The sequence below is a fragment of the Seriola aureovittata genome, chromosome 16 (genome assembly GCF_021018895.1).
Source record: "Seriola aureovittata isolate HTS-2021-v1 ecotype China chromosome 16, ASM2101889v1, whole genome shotgun sequence".
NCBI lineage: Eukaryota > Metazoa > Chordata > Actinopteri > Carangiformes > Carangidae > Seriola > Seriola aureovittata.
The window spans coordinates 24,233,935-24,251,796 of NC_079379.1; the positions used below are offsets into that span (position 1 = coordinate 24,233,935).

General features: G+C 41.7%; 1 protein-coding gene and 1 long non-coding RNA gene across 8 annotated transcripts in view; one reads left to right on the forward strand and one right to left on the reverse strand.

Moving 5' to 3' along the window:
* thrb (thyroid hormone receptor beta) overlaps positions 1 to 17,862 on the reverse strand; it is a 107,794-nt gene that overhangs the window by 89,315 nt on the left and 617 nt on the right. For 2 of the 7 annotated variants that reach the window (XM_056398654.1, XM_056398651.1), the window contains exon 1: positions 2,477 to 5,254. The exons of the other annotated variants lie outside the window; for them this stretch is intronic. The gene's annotated coding sequence lies outside the window, so the exon portion shown is untranslated. Of the gene's footprint in view, positions 1 to 2,476; positions 5,255 to 17,862 lie in introns of those variants that run through there. 7 annotated transcript variants of the gene reach the window in all.
* LOC130183346 (uncharacterized) lies at positions 9,172 to 17,514 on the forward strand. The gene is made up of 3 exons (XR_008829818.1): positions 9,172 to 9,543; positions 10,369 to 10,543; positions 13,087 to 17,514. It is a non-coding gene; the product is annotated as an uncharacterized LOC130183346 (long non-coding RNA).

Genomic DNA, 17,862 nt, shown 5'->3' on the forward strand with positions numbered 1-17,862 from the left:
GCCGAACGAACATTCAATCTTGTAAAAGGCGGTGAACTTTTATCAGCTGGATTCCAAAATGTTTAAATGCACTTTAAACACTTTAAACTTACGAGTCCAATCAAGGTTGTGCAGGGTTTGAAAGCCTTGTCAGTAAAGAAAAAGGTATTAACTTTTTACTACCCACCACTGACAGACATACAGTAACTCACTTGAATGGGAAAATGGTCTCAGACCTTTGGACCACACTATCTATTTATTGACTCAATGCAATAGCAACTTTAGAAAAACCTTCGGTAACAAATTACATTTTTGTGCTGCTCATGATGAAGAGAAGCTGAAGCTGAATCTGAATCCTGTCCAAACCTTGAACCATTGATAAACCCATTTTTTCATCTAAAAACGTTTCGACGTATCATATCAAGAAGGCCACAGGTGTATTGAGAGATTTCAGTTTTTGATTTTTAATCAAACCTACACCCTGCCCGTCTGTTAAATTGGAAAATCACTAATTCTGCACGGCCCGCTTTGTGTGTGAATATTCTTTCCTGGGAACAGCTGCACAGTTTGCTCTCCTCGCTGAACTTTAAATTTGTATGCAGCACAGTAACTTCTGTGATCAACAGCAGTGTTTTCCAATCCGCAGGGGTTCCTCTTAGAGAAATGTCAAAGACCTTTTTTCCATTCAACCAAAATACAACAACTCATTAGTTCCAGGCTGTTTTACTGAAATGCCAATTAAAAACCGTCAACCTCAGAGGCTAAGTAAGTTCAGACAGCAGTGTTGAACTTTCAAATAAGACTCGTGCTCAATATTAAATAAACTACAATTACAGCCTTGCGGTTGTATCCCTCCGCCAACCAGCCGAGTGGCAGGAAACATGGTCGCAGTCTCTCCTTCCTGAGTTACAGCACTGAATAACAGCCAGGAGTGTTTTAGCGTAACATTATGATGTCACAGTGAGGTTGACCTTTGACCATTACAATATAAAAAGTCATCACTTCATCATTTTCTCTTATTGTGCCATAATTAGCATATGAATTCTGGACTTATAGGCTGAAAACATGCGGCCGAAAAACCTTGAACTTTGACCTTTTGACCGCCTAATTCTCATCAGCTCATTCTTCTTATTTGCGCCAAATTTAAAGGGATTCCCTTGAGGAGTTTCCAAAGATATCGTGTCTCAGAATTGCCTCTCTTGCTTTTTTTGCGGACGATGTGATTCAGTTGGTTTCGTCAGACCGTGACCTCCGGCGCGCCCTGGGAGCGGGAGGTCTTAACCTCCCGCCAACGCAACCTGACCTGGATAAGCGGCAAAAAAATGGATGGATGGAAAAAGACTGATTCTATGTGGCTGCTTTAGCTAGCGGGATCTACGTTGCTATTTGGCACACACACACACACACACACAACACACACACACACACACACACACTTAAATAAATAAAGTATTACATGAAATAAAAGTGTGACTGGGAAAATGCCTTTAAGAAACTAAACACATTTGGAAAAGAGCATTTTGTAATATTTCATTATAATAGCCAAAATGTTCACAATTATTTTAGAATTTATTGGTTCAAATATAAAACTTTGCCCATTTATTAATAAGTTTATTTATTTCATAATGAGGAACTTGGGTTTTATATTGCAGATGGATGTTGTGGTTGCAGGCATCCTGTGCGTTGCATCTTTCCCCCTCACGGAGTAACGCCGCACACATTCCTGTTGTTTCATGTTCTTTTATCTGCATCGACGCTGCAACACGACACCACATCTGTCCGATCCATTCACTCTCGCGTCCGCAGAACACAGACGCATTAACGGGCTCCGATACCTTCAGTACATGCCGTGTTGCGCTTCATCGCGGCCTGTTTTTAAAAACCACTTGCCTCTGAGCGGAGAGCCGATCGCACCACATGCAAACAAACCCTCGGTTCAAAAACACACATTCCCAGAAAACCCAATAAATCTTTGTTCCAAATGTTTTCTTTTTAAACACAAATCTACAATGTGCTTCAGACTAATTGAAGGTTAAGGTACTTTAGTCTCAATCCAACATTAAAGCAGTTTGATGGATGTGTCAGAAGCATAAAAGCCTTTTGTTTACTTCCTCCAAACCAAGCTGAATCACCCAATTACTTAGATATCCTTAAATGTAATTAGCCTCAAATTTCTCCTCTGAAAATCCCACTGTGAAGATTCAAAAAGTGGGATTTTTTTCTCTGAAAATGCTTCATCTTCTCACAATAAACATGCTGTTTTTCTAAAATCAGTTCTCAAGGTTTTCAACAAATTGCAAGAACAACTTCAAATGCATACTTCCTCTGCAGCCGCGCTGGAAGTGAATCAGCTATTATCGTCTGTTTCAGCGTTTTCTTTCCATTAAGCTTTTCTCCACCGTACATCTTTCTTTAAACCATAAGGAAAAGGAAAAGGGTTCGCACCTCAGCACGTATCTGACAAGCACAAACAAAAGTCTGAAAAACAGCCACTCACTCAGAATTCAGCGAATCTGCAGCATTTCTTTTTTTTTCTCTCTCTCTCTTTGCCTTTCAAACACATTTCACATGAACAAAACAACCACGGAAACACGAGCGCTCGACCTTCTACAGCCTGACACGATGTATAGGGAACAAGAAAAAAAAAAAAAAGAAAGAAGTGACACAGGAAGAGAAAGTAGAATGACAGGGATGAGTCAAATGCACCTCATGGCAAAAAAAAACCAAAAAGTCAGTATATTGTCGTAGCGAGAAAGAAACACGACAGTAAGAGAGACGGTGTGTGGAGCAGCCGCTCTGACGGGATCCTCTCTGCTTAGCTATCGTTTTTACTTCCTCAGCCTCAGTGTCAGCGTCTGTGACGGGCTGAGGGCAGAAGATGAGGGGAGGGTGAAGAAGAAGTGCGACTGAAAACAACATGACTTCACATAAAAAAGGATTCACAAAGAAGAACGACCCGTTTAATCGACTTCGTCTTCTCACTCACGACGGGAGGCGAAAACGATTTCTGTGGAAATATTAAAAGCTACAGCGCGTTCGGAAAGTATTCAGACCCATTCAACGCTAAAATGGTTTAAATTCATCTTTTTAACCCTCAGTAATCTTCACTCAATAACCCCCATAATGTCAGGATTCCCGCTCTGTTCATCCGTACTGCTTTGTTTTACAGAGTTAGCAAACAGCCTCATCCATGACCTTTCCACCTGGTGTCATGCTTATCTGTTTAGCTTGGCTCGCTGGCTTTTCAAAGCAAAGTTAGCAACGTGCGCAACAATAGTGTGATTCACTGATTGGGTTAAAGTCCAAACACCAAGAGCCAGGATTGTTTTTTTTATGGGGATCAAATGGGATCATTAGTGAAGTTAGGCGTCAAGAACTGGTTCAGAACTGGAACAGGAGCTAATAAAACATACGTCTACATTTCTGTTTCACACGTTTCAACTCGCACGTAAAACAATTAAAAACTAGAGTTACTACCTCGTCGTTGTTTATTTATAATATCATTTAATTATCCTTATAATGAGACTGTCCCGCTATAAATAATTAGCTTATTAAGACCCATAATTACGATTGATTGCTAGGCAACCGTTAGCGGCCATAGTAATTACAACAGCAGCAAAGCTTGTGAGTCAGGTGACAGGTAGAAGACGCAGCGTGGATGGACTGTCTCACAGGAGACGACGAGTCAGCGTCGGGTTTTTTAATCCATGACTTATGGATCATTACGTTGCTAAGAAATAAAATACAGACTTTTTTATGTTACTGTGTTTTGATCTCCACGTTTACTTGAAACTATATTCAACGAAGGAGAAGGAGAAGGAAGGAAAAAGAAATGAGAGGAGGAAGATTTTTTTTTCATCAAAGTCAAAATGTCGAACTGACTCAGAAGAGGAAGTTTTTGTTTTTATTTTGTATTTCCGGGGATCCTCCCACGGGTGCAGTGGATGTGATGAAGTCGTCTGCTGTTACTTCAGGGTGGCGGTTTGTTCTGTTCGCCTCCATCCTCACCACACAGCGACTAAAACCGTCATTACAAGCATCGACAGCGACGCCGTGCGGCTTCAGCTTGTGTGGTTTTTCCTTCTGAACAGACGCAGTTCTCGGGACAATCTCCTCAGTTCTGATTCCGACAACTACAACTACATCCGCTCGTCTATACAAGGCATTTTGTAGAGGCGGTCACACGCGCCGTTTGATATCGTCTCAAAAGGTCGACTTCAACCTCGAAATGTCGAGTTTATTCTCAATTTTATTCTCGAAAGGCAAAATTAAAATTAAAATCTTCCTGTTCTGACTCACTCTTCCGCCTCTCATTTCCTTTTCTCACCCACGGCCTTAATACTCCTCCTACGCTCGCAAAAATATACTTTCATACCGCCACCTGAATCTCTCTCACAAGCCCTCCCACAGGTGTGAAGTGGTTTCACTGAGATGTTCTACGAACGCTCTGAACACTGAACGCCTCTTCGACATCAACACACACGGGGAGGACGACAGAGACGGAGGGTCAAAAATACCCGCCAGCTGTTGAGGAACACTTCACAGGAACGCTGTAAAACTGACACGACTCAATAGTTTCCTCCTTCGCTGCAGCTCGCCGTCGCTGGAGGCGCCGGCGGCGAGCGGTTCACGGCACCTGTAGACACCTTCTGCTGCAGAGGAGAAGGATTCTCTCTCACTTCTCTCTTGTCCTGCAGCCAGGACTTTTTTTTTTTTTTTTTCCGTGTCCTGCAGCCAGGCCGCGCTAACGGCTGAATGCCTGAAGCAATAATTCATGCCAAAAGTAACATCTTGATTTTTATTATGTAGGGGGATACTGTCAGCAGCTTGGCTCCTTTCAAAGGGCCAACTGTTGGGTGATGCAGTGGATGTTTTCGACAGGAGGGAAGTCCCCCCCCTTTAGCCTCGGTCCAGCTTCGGATCTCAGGCTTTTTATCACCTCGATGCGATTGATTACGTTGAAGCGAACTCTCGGTTTAAGGAGGAAGGTTTTGGTTTTTTGGTTTGTTCATAATTGTAGTTGTTCAGGCAACAACGGCCGAAGTGTTTGGGTCAGGCGAGTCCTGAACATGAAAAGTGATAATCCAAGTTTTTCCTTTTTTGAAGATTAACTGCTATTGAACAGGCTGTGCTTCATTATAATTAAAAATTAAAATTAAAATGATGGGTAATAACAGATAATGGCGAACAGTTAGAAAGTCTTATTATTATAAGTATCCTTTAAATGACTCAGCAGGTCTGTTTACACAACCTTGTGACCACAGCGCCGACCCCCCCCCCCCCACCCCCCCCCCCCCCCAAACCCCGGGAAACAACAAGAAGCACTTCAACATCTGGATAACACCTTTCCTGCCGTGGAGCGATGTGTCGGCAGTGTCGCTCGGCGGCCCGTACGTGCAGCCAGCTACAGAGAGGCCGGAGAAGAAGAAGAAACCCCGCTGCAGAGTGCACACAGCCTCAGAGAGAGGAAGAGCACGAGCGGCCGAGGCAGCGAGCCAAGGCAAAGCTGGAGCAGCCTCCAAATCTGAGTGTCCTCAAATGACCCAAACAAAGTTTGAACTCGAACTCCAGAAAAACAAACTCCAGAGATAAATGACAGAGAAAAGCAACAGATTCAGTCCAGAGAGGGACGTGAAGCATATGTACAAATTATCACCTTCATATGACAAAAAGTTCACCCCTATTTCTTTTTTTTTTTTTTAATCTTTATTTATTTTATTTGACTAAATAAATAAATTCCTTTTATCCATCATCTCATCCCAGTGGAAACCTCTTCATGTCTGTCCAGGTCAAACCGATGTACTATAAGCAGATTATTATCATAACCAAATATTTTTTTAACTTCTCGTGCAGTTCAGCATCTCATTGACATTTGTATATAAAGTAATGAAACAGAAAACTTTGCTATTTACTGATTTAATAAGGAAGAGCAGGTAAAATAAGTCACTGAGCTGGAGCCAGATCTCCGGCTCTGTGCCGGTCGAACTGACACTGCACAATGCTTCACGTCCCGCACACGACGGCACAGACACGACCTGACACCGTGTCCACAATCAAACCTAAATCAGACAAGTTAGTTAATTAGTCAGTGATGTATTATAAACTGATTTGTTCATTAGCGAAAAGTGACAACATGTCGAAACGTGTCGGAAATCGCAATCGGCCAAAATCAGAAACGGCAGGTCAGAATCGGACAAGAAAACTGCAACCAATGCATCTCTATTGATCACTGTAACACTGATCACTAAAAGCTGTTTCCACTGTATTGAATTGTATTAAACTTTCATCTGACATTCATGCCAGTAAAGCAAAATGAACATAATTTAATTGAGTTAAATTAGGGCTGAATCCAGATCACAGGAGCTGCAATCTTTCTGATAAAAAAGGTCAAATGTGTCACAACAGAATTTTATAAATGAAGCATTGTGGTGCTACAGGAATAAAAAAATCATATTCTGCAGACATGAACAGGACCCAACGAAAATCACATCGGCAGAGTTTTTATATTTTTCCACAGTGAAAACGATCATTGCGATATGTTCAGCCCTAAATTAAACTGTACTGAGATGAAATGAATCAAACCGTGCAGACACCTGAGATTCACAGTGATCCTCTTCAGACAGAACTTTAGATGATCTGCTCAGATTTAATAAACTCTAGTAAAGACAAGGCCAGGAAGCTTGGAGTTTATAAAAATACCTACTGTATTGTATTTTAGTGTGACGTTCTGAACCTGCTCTCTCACTTCACAGTCTTGATTTAATGAAAAACATGACAGGCTGTACAAAGCTACAGGAAGCTTAGTCATTTCTGTTATTTAACTGGGGCCCTTATCATAGGACACAGGTTCAGCTACTGACTCAACGGCACAGCAGCAGCAGCAGGATCCACACTGACTGCTGCATGGAAGCTTTTGGTTAAAGGAAGGACAGCAGATGTTCCTCCCAAAATAAACCTGAAACCTACAGTCAGTACAGGAGCGAGAGTTAGCATTAGCATTAACACAGTGTCAGCCACTGCCACTTACAAGCTAACAACATAAACAAATAAAAGATGTCAACTATGCTAACTGTTCTGAAAAAGATGTTAACTACACTAATTGTTCTGAAAAGATGCTAACCATGCTAACTGTTCTGAAAAGATGCTAACTTCTGAAAAAGATGTTAACTACCCTAATTGTTCTGAAAAAGATGCTAACCATGCTAACTTCTGAAAAGATACTAACTACACTAACCGTTCTGAAGAGATGCTAACTAGGGTTAACCTAACCCTAACCTTTGACTTTAACTTTCTGGCTCTCCGACCCCTCAACGGTCCATTTTGCTATTGGTCAATGGCGCTAACTCACGGCGATTCCAAAGGAAAATTAATTTCATCACAAAAGCATTTTAGCATTTTAAATCCTAGTGTCCAGTTGAGTTGATCACTGATCAGAGACAACAGAGCCTCATTAATAAGGTTTGCATCATTATCCTAGAAAGGTAAAACCGTACGGCAAGCATTTAAAACCACAACCACAGATCGACTATGTTGGAGCGACTGTCGATTGAAACGAGCCAGAAGAATAAAGTTTCTCTAGAGCAACAGTATGAAAATCCTACAGACACTGCCAGTTTTAACACCATTTTATATTTTTCACAGCTTAAGCCATGTAACATCGAGTTGTTTTCCCTCATTTACCACAAACCCACAAGAACTTGCAGCATTATAAAGTATTTATGATGCCGTTTTGTTTTTGTTTAACGAGCCAACTCAGCCAAACGCCCATTATTCCTGAGCACATGTGGGCAGAACTGATACAGATCAAAAGGCTGGGGAGTAGAAATGACATGTGGTCAGCGGCCACACAGTTTATCATCAATATTACAGTTAACCTCTTTAGGATTGACGGTTGTAATAGACCAAGTGACTGTATGTACTATGTGCTTTGATGTTAGCGCCACATTGCATCTAAATAAGACGAGGTATAAACCGAGTGTGGGTGTGATTTGTTAAAAATCATATCAGTCGTAAATCCCAGGTAGAATTTCTTTCCAGGTACTTTTCTCATGTTGACACTGAGGGGATGTGATCACACCTGACAAAACAAAAGGTTAACCCCCCCCCCTCCTCTTCAGTACCATGGAGAGCGCCACTCGGCCAGGCGTGCCAAACTAAATATTTAATAGAAAGTCATCTCAAAATGCAAGATAAAAATAAACAGGCCACGGTCACAGGAGCATGATTGATATTGTTTGCACTGTAGACTGTTCTGTGGTTGGACTGACCATCGACAGCATTGGGAGAAATTCCTGAAACAAAAATAACGCAGTAACTTAAACAGAGCGGATCATCAAAACGAGGCATTGTGCTAAAACACCGCTATGATCAATTCAGTCGGACACGGACCTCCCTGACCGAGCCCACTGTTTGGCTGTTGGAGAACATCACTGTCTAATTCTTTCACATTCATGTAATTAAATAGCCAACGATGGAAACCGAGTGAGTGACCTTTTCCTGGTCACGGCGGCCATAGTGCACGTAACGCCGACTGAGTTGAGCTATTAAACAACGAGTACTCGTGCCCATCCCCCCTGATGATGTAATAGAAACTGGTCGAATCAAATCATTCTGAAAGACCAACGGCCAATGGGAGAAGTCCAACACTCAGCCGGCCGACCAATGGTGTATCTTGATCACTCACTCACTCAGTTCACAGATGTCGCGCTCGTCAGCGGCCGGTCCAGCAAAAAAGACTTAAAGGCAGTGAACACCCAACAGAGACTTTCCAAGACAGACCTTAGAAAGCAACAGTGAATTCAACAGCGTGAACTCCACTTCAGCACAAACTGAACTTTTCAAAGTTAATTATTAGTAAATCTGATGCCTTCATTGCTGATAAAGCATAAATACAAGGCCCTTGCTGTCATTCTTAAAAAAAAAAAAAAAAAAAAAGGCCCCATAACCCAACTCTTATCTGGACGCCATGTGAGCAGTTGTTTCTGACAGCTGCAGAGTACAGTGTGTTCAGCCAGCCAATCATCACGCCACCCGCCACAGTTTGTCAAGAGTTCTGTCTCATTGTCACCATCACGGTTTTTAACACCAGGATGTGCCGACAAAATACTTTCCTTGTTGACGTTCAGCGCGTGTAGGTCGCAAAACGGTACAAACAACGTATCTGACGAGTACGTAATCACTGCAACACAGAACAGCATATGTTTTTCCATGCTGCACTCATTACACTCTGCACTGTAGCTGTCGGGAGGCTGCAGAGGTCTGAGATGCCGAGGGTTTCTGATGTCGGACTGAAGGCGAAAGGTCAACTCACACTGGACGGACGGCTTTGATACTCACAAACACATTGAGCTTCAACGTAAGATGAACTGCAATTTGAGTTCTCCTCAGTTTTTCTATGCGTGAATATGAATTACTCAGCAGTTGCACATGATTCATAGTTGAAGTTCAGATAATGACCCGACGCTGATGAGCCAAATCTTTTTTACGACGACTCACGGATCAGAGCAGATAACACTGATTATCTTGTGACACCAGCATGTGTCAAGGACTGGCACAGATCTGACAGTAAGTGAATAATTAGTTCTTGTAGTTAACGTGTGAATAACAGACTGAGGAACGGGCAGCCGCTCGGTTACTGCAGCACGCCGCTCAGACAGGTGTGTAGGTAGAAAAGAGTGAAATAAGGAGTGATTTCATCCACCTGAGCAGAAGAGTAGAGCCCAGGTTTGGGAGGTTTTACGACCTTTACACAGCGCGTCGCTCTGTCCCGTGAAACGAACGTTTTCCATATCGCCGAGGTAACACGACGCCCTTCCTTTGGATTTATTTCATCGCCTTCAGCGGCTGCGGCGGCGGTTACTCGGCAACACTCAGGCATGAAGGCATCTCCAAGGAAATGGCAACAGCCTACGTTAATGATGTAACTGCTTATATACGACTGAAATATAGTTACAGTTGAGCTGTTGCGTTCAAATCAATCTGAGAAATAAGAAATGATGATGAATTGGCAGCTGCACTTTCAATAATAATGTTAGTGTAACAGAAAGAAAGGAAAAAACAGAAAAGTACTAAATAAGATATTCCTTTATCAGTCCCACGGTGAGGAAATCTGCAGAGTTGCAGAAAGAAAAACTGCAAAATGACAATATCAGATACTTAAAAAAGATAAATCATATAATAATATAATGTGCACAATTAGATATTTACTTAAATCTGGTTAAAATCATGTTTTGTTTCCTAGACAACGACAGATATTTCCATCCTTAGGAAAAATGACCCAGTGCTTCACTGCTTTAGTTTTTACTAACGTTTATTCTGGTGTGTTTTTTAGGAGAATATTAACTTTAACTAAAAATACAAACTAAATATGTTTTGTTTTTTTTAAATCAGAAAATGGCAGCGTTGGTGGAGGATTGTTTCGCCCGTGAGTAGCGCCTGCAGGTCTTTCCCTTCAGTCTCCAGGAGCCATGATAATCAGTTCTGCACTGTACAAAGCTAGCCGGTGATTAGCCGAGCTGAGCATGAAGCCTGAGAGCAGGGGGAAACCGCTAGCGTTGCTCTGGAGGTAACTCCCCCTAAAACTATTTACATTTTGTTTCTGTGCGTTTTAAACAAACTGTTTCAGCACATTCATTAAAAGGAGCTTTGTGAAGTGTGAAGTTTCCAAATCACAGCTGAGATTCTCAGGGTTTTGAGAGTTTCTCCAGAGTCACAGAAGACATTACTCAACTGTAGCTGCTCCTCAAAACTAGCTCACTCATCTTGTTGTGTCAAATCAGTAGAGTTCCCATTCCAGTTTCCTTAATGTTCAAAGCTTACCTTCCTGTTTACCTGTTAGCTTCCTGTGCGCTCGATTCTGTGCACCGGTTGCCAACTGTAATCCTCCCTATAAACGCAACTCGCTGTCTCCGGATGCGAGCTCTTGGATCCTCTTACCTGCAGCCCTCACTGATTTCACTAACAATAGCTCAGTCAACACAGTCAACACGTGCAAAATGCATGAGGAGTCGATTGCAGCCATTCAAAACCTTTATCTGAACAACCGGATTCCTGAAGCATCATCTCTCTCCTTGTGAGACCCACAGCTGGGAGCTTAGAAATTAACTTGTGACCATTACTAAATATTGTAAAGTGCAAGATAAATTAATTTAATTGCTGTTGTTAGCACTGTAATATCTTTTAGGGGCGGCGGGGGGCGGGGGGACTTGTAAGGTGAATTATGCATGATTGCAATTATGCAATTTTACTGTAATAGTCCATGTTCAAGTTACGACTAAATACTTCCACATGTGGCGGGGAAGTGGTAACGGTTCAGTGACGAGGCACAGGGAGCTGATGAAATATGTGGGAGATTTACTCGCAGCAATAGCTGTGATGTGAGCAGCGGGAACATTAACTGTATAATATGAACAAGAATCTATATGCACGACCCCCCCCACCCCCCCCCCCCCCCACCCCCCCACCCCCCAGGGATGCTGGGACTGAACTCCTGGCACCAGGATCAATCGATGGTGTAATATAGTGACTGGTGGAGTTTACTCTTTAAGATTTAAGAGAACTTTATTCCTTGAGCAGAAAGTGCACTTTACCATCACTGTATAAACTCGTAACAGGGGTCTGAGGATTTTAGCCTGCATGCTAACGCCCACAAAGTTAGCTTAGTTTAATTATTTACTGTTCGTGTTGTCATCCTGTCATATATTTTATGGCTCTGTTAAAACTGAATTGTCATCACAAATAATGCATGAATTATTTATACTGTATATGTTTTTGACAACCAGAGCGATCACAATATTCTGTCAAAATCAGCGGCTGTAGAAACAGCTGTTTATAACCTTCATATCTCTCTCTCTCTCCCTCTCTCCCTCTCTTTCTCTCTCTCTCTCTCCACTGGGTCATTTTTTAGGAAGGATAGAAAAATCTGTCTTTGTCTCGGAAACAAAACATGATTTTAACCGGATTTAAATAATTATGTTATTACATGATTGATCTTTTTTTAAGTATTTAATATTATCATTTTACAGCTTTTCCTTCTTGGTTCTGTCACTCCGCTGCTGTAATTCTGCAGATTCTGCAGACTGATAGAGGAAATCTTATTATATCTTATTTAGTACACGTGGGTAAATCAGAACAAAAGATCTCCTCTGCTCTTACATCACAGCGCAGCACCTCACACACAACAGGCAGCGCTTCAGGGACAATCAGCTGATCCGAGCTGTATTACTTATTGATATGTTTAGTTACGGTTGTGACTCGTCTGAAAACCTTTCGCTGCCTTTTGCCAGTTTTGGAGAGTCCGCGTCACGTGCGTAATTGTATAACTCATACATTGATTAAGCCACGCTCGAATACTTATCCACCTTAAACCCTAAAAGCAGCGTTCAACCTTTTATTCAGTCGCTTCGCAACATGGATTATAAGTTAAATCGCGGCCTTTAGAAGTGATTCATGGTAACGCTACGACAAAGCTCCATTCTGGTGCTGCCAGAGAGAGAGAGAGAGAGAGATAAATTCATAGCAGACATCGCTGCCTTCAGAATGAGCCCGTACTTGCAAACAATCACGCTCTTGCCAACTTACACAGCCGACGGCCTCATGAGCCACAGCACCAGTTGTGAATACTGGCTTTGGCTGTGCTTGTATCACAACAGAGCGATAGTGTGATAACATCGCACCATGTGGGGTGGTGGTGGTGGGGGTGGGGGGGGTGGTGGGGGTGGGGGGGGTGGTGGGGGGGGGGGGTAATACACTACTCCTAAATCTACAATCAGTAAAGAAAATCAGAAGACAACCCCCTGAGCGTTTTATAGAAGTCTTATCTTCCTTTACTTCACATTTATCTTATAGACTTTATGGAAGAAGAGCTCAAACCTCAACACACTCACTGCGGTTACTCACTTAATACAAGAAAATAAACTCTAAGTGTAAAAAATACACTTGTGGCTCCATCTGTTCCAGAGTACAAGGGGAAAATGTAATTATTTCCCCAGAAGTTATTAAAGTCTTCCCAGTGCTATAATAATAATAATAATAATAATAATAATAATGGTATCACATTACAGACTGAGACATTTCAGAGACGGCGCTATTTGCTCTTTTCTTTTGCAGAATCGACGCGGCACAGATGAATGCGACTCGTAGCCTCGGGGCGGAGGAATGTTGGGACACGGCGAAGTTGTTTTCACTTGAAAGGTGAAAACAGTTAAGCCCTGAAGGAGAGAATCTGCAGATCACCTGTCAAACCACAACAACAGGCGCCTGCTAACTCATGAGATGATCCTGCTGAAGCACCTTGTGTTTCTCGTTTACACCTTCCTTCTGCGACCTGTCGACATTTTTCTACCGTGAAACAAGAAAAAGGCCGACGACCGATAATGTGTGATTATATACTGACTGTGGTGTGTTAAGGATCGCAGTCAGTCAATCATTTTTAATCAAATTAAGTGGGAAAATGAATGTAAGCAGCACAAGACATGAGTCCTTTAATGTTGGGTAACTGCCAGTTTCCTAGAGCTGCAACCAACTAACTTACTAATTATTTCCATTATTGATTCATCTGCAGGGTTTTTTTTTTCCACAATTATCCAATTGGTCTATAAAAAATAAATAAATAAATAAATCAAACAATAATGAAAAACTGACTTTCAAAGATTCAATTTACGATACTGTAAGATGAAAAAAACTGAAAGTTTTAACAACTAACATCAGAGTTTTGGCATTTTCGCTTTAAAACTGACAAATAACTGTTATCAGAATAGTTAATATTTAATTTTCTTTCAATATACTTTTCAATAAACTGACTAATTACATTTGCACACTGCACACTTGACATTAGGGCGGGGACGATGTGCTTATCTCGACTCACTTGGCTGCTGATTCAATATGTACTGCGACTTCTAAGTATTGCGATTTGATATTTTGATTTATTGCAATTTTAGCTTTACTTTTTCAACACTTGACCATGGGGAAAGGTTGAATCTAGACCTCTAGAAAACATGAGCTGTATATCATGAGTCATGTTTCCAAATATCACGTGAGTCAAGAGTTTTATTTTTATTATGCTCTGCCGTGACGCTGACAGAAATGCTAAAAGCAAAAAAATGTGTCATTTTGGCCGTAAGCCAATATATTAGTTTTCTGCTTCTTAGTTAAATAAAGTTCTGTTATTATGAAATAAATCAAAGCGGAACCACTGGTGCTTTTATTCTGAAGCACCAAGCTTCTGGTCAACACACAGACAAGCAACAACAGCTAGCTGTTAGCAGATAGCAGTTAGCAGATAGCAGAAAGTTAAACAACTACCAGTGGCTGTTAAACATTAAGATCTTTTCACTGTGAGCGAGATACTGAACAAACAAACAGTTCTCTGGTTCACGCACTGATGCTATCAGGGCTAGAAAGCTTGCTAACAATTAGCTGCTAGCTGTTGATATCGATTCAGCAATCAGGCTGCCGATTAAAAAGAACTGCTGCACCTAATTAATCGATTTCTTTACTCACCTCTCTTTTACAGAAGGTAGGCCTGCACTCACATTGTTCTAAACCATCATGGCGACAGATTTTGTCCACGCACGCACATATAAACAACTGTCAAGAGTCTCCAACACCGCCTCAGTGGTGGTTCAGCAGGTGTCTCCACAACCAGACTTTGCTGTGACACAGACGCAATACCAGCGCCACTGTCGCAGCAGTTATTTACAACCAGCCGTCATGGCTTCCTATGTTTCCTATAGTGCCAGTGGAGACAGGCGTGTCACAGTGGAGTCTCCAGCAAGAACAAAATGTAGAGTTCATTAAGCCCTTCCTTTAATGGGCTAATTGAGCTGTACCACATGAACATCAAAGCCCTGTACATCCACACAGGTGTTTTCACTCTGATTGGACGTCTGCCCAGGTGCAGTTTAACACTGGCAGCATCAAACCGCTTTAAACTCTTGATAAAGTGTCTCGATAAATCAATCAAGTTATCTAATTAACTTATTAACAATTAAATAAAGTTGCTCTGCCTTAATGAGTGCGATAAAACAGACTAATAAAAGCGATGTCAATCAAACTGTGTCTCCACACACCCACACTCCCCTCAGAAAGGTCTTAACAGGCTAAGTAAGTGAAAACACCTGTGTGGGTTTATCATGAGTGTGTAAGGCCTTTAATATTTACTGCTCTCAAACTACAGGCCCACATGATAAAACTTGTAGAGCTGACAAATGGATTGTAATGTATCACTTGCTGGATCCGTGCACAAGTTATAAATTATGCCAAATGAAAAAAATAATGCTTTAAATGTGATGACGCTCTCTCTTCTTTTTGCCTTTTATGGTAAAACCAGTCGATTCAAACTGCTGCTCGTGGGAGAATGAAAACAGTTTTTCTTTAGTTAATTGTTACTGAATCTAATCTTGGGTTTTGTTTAAGTAACTACTCCTGAATCAACCTGCTAATTTGCTAAATTTAATCCGAATCAGTTACATGTAATAATTTACCAAGAAATAGTGCGACAGTGTCGTACAGGCCCGGCTGTGAAGTTCAACTCACAAGATACCCACAGATCAAAGACGTCTTGATCGCACAGTCGAGGCTTGTTATGTTAAATGCACTACTGCCATCAGAGGGGCGGAGCGTCCTTCTACACCTGAAAATAATCTAACAAGTCTCAACAAACACAACAAAGAGAGAGACATTTTATACCAGAGATTCTCCGGCTTTTCAGCCCAGTGTCACAAACTGTTTCAACCGAACACAGATCCATGACGTCATTTTTTATTTTTATTTTTTTTATTCTAAAAACCTGCTGCGTGCATCGTGCTGTGATATACAGGCTGCAAACACCAGCCGGGTCTGTCTGCCAGTTGATACCGTTCACGCAAGCTCCCACAAATCAGTGGCAAATAGGCAGATGGAATGACCTTAAATACCCTCAGCTGAAAACTAATGCTGCCTTCAGTTGTCCCTGGGAAACTCCCATTTTGCATGATGTCGATACGATTTATCATGATTACTGCTGCCTCTGGTTTGTGAATAAAAATGCCGTTTTCTATGACGTTTCCAAAGTACTTCTTAAGGTATGTGTGCACAAAGTCAAATAAATGAACTGTGTTCATTTATATGATATTAAAGTAAATCATACTGACATTATTAAATATATTTTGACTTTAAATTTAATTGAATTGATATGATACTTCATTAAAAGGTTGTATTTTTCATTCCCTCCCCATTAAACCAGAGACTGATGATGACCAGTGTCTGAAAAGATTCATCTGTTGCTCAGTTTTATAAATACTAATAATTTTTTTTTTTTTTTTTTAATGTTCATAATTCTGGTCATTTGTCTTTTTTTTTTTTTTTTTGGCACAATCCTCCCCTCACATCTCCACATCCATCCCCCATCCCACACACACTTTGCTCGGATCGTTCCTGCACAAGCACTACTGCATTTTCTGACAGCCTTTGAAGGCATCATTTTATGCTCATGGAGGTATCGGTTCATGAAGGTAACATGTCATCATGCCGTGCTACTGCAAACTACGGCAGGGCAAAAGGGACACTTCATAAATATTTGTCAATAAGCCAACTTTACACTCCCAAACAAATCTGCCCCCCCCTCCCCGGAATAAAGGCTCGTGCAGACTTTTGTTTGTGCAATGTCAAACACTGAACCGTCATGTCCAGAAAAGCCCCAACATATAAGGTCACTAACGCACTGGGAAAAGATATGCCTGTTTATTTTTACATGCAAGATGTTGATCGGGCGCCTCAGCGAAGTTCGTGCTGCCGGAGCGAAAAAAGCGGCGCGGTTACATCACGGCGGAGAGGAACTGACATGTCCTTAAAGGCCACGGGAGTAAAAAGTGAGCCAGACCGTGCCACACCAGCGTTATCACCCCGAAGCTGGACGCCTGCCCTCGGGCCGCAGGCTGCGACGGAAGCGATAAACCCTCGGCCCATAAAAACTCCGTCAAGTCTTCAGAGAAAAAAAAAAAAGAAGAAGAAGAAGAAGAAAAAGAAGAAGAAGAAGAAGAAGAAGGAAAAAAAAACGAGGCTAGCCTCGGGAAGGTTCGTTGCTCTTCGGCACCGACAGAAACTCCCCCGAAATATCCACCTATTTAACTTGCTCTGGCTTTTTTGATCAACTTAACAACCAACAACAACGACTTTCAACAGAGTTCCTGCCTCGTTTCAACCCGGGCTTCAATTCGGCGCGAATAAAAAACACCAGAGATTAAAGTACATCTAAACTTTTCGGATAAACTCTCCCTTCTTTTTCGCGCCGTCTCATTCCCGACCAGAAAAAAAAAAAAAAAAAAAAAGAGAAAACACACACACACACACACACACACACACACACACACACACACACACACACACACACACACACACACCATCGTGGGCGTAAAGGCAGCGGAGTTAACCACTTATGAAGTTCAAATATTCCTGTAATAAAGTGCAGCTCGGTGGATAAACTGTACCCTGCAAATTGTTAAAAATAAACAAAACAAATCACCGAATCGATCCTGGAAATGTCTTAAGTCCGTCCCCCCCCCCCCCCCCCCGTGTGTGTGTGTGTGAACCGTCTCGCCCGTTAAAGCGAAGCAGCTTAAATTGCGGATATTTTGAACGCAGTTCGGCGCACACTCTTCACATCAGAAAACACATTAGTGCTCCGTGTTAAAAAGCGTGAACATTCACATGAACATTTGCTTTCGGAAGCGCAATGTCCGCCCACCGCTCAGCTCCACTGTCAAACACCCAGTTTGTTGGAGCGGCTGTCATTAACCATTATTATTATTATTATTACTATTATTATTATTATTATTATTATTATTATTATTAGTGCAGACTGTTGACATTTAAAAAAAAAAAAAAGAACAGAAAAGAAAAGAAAAG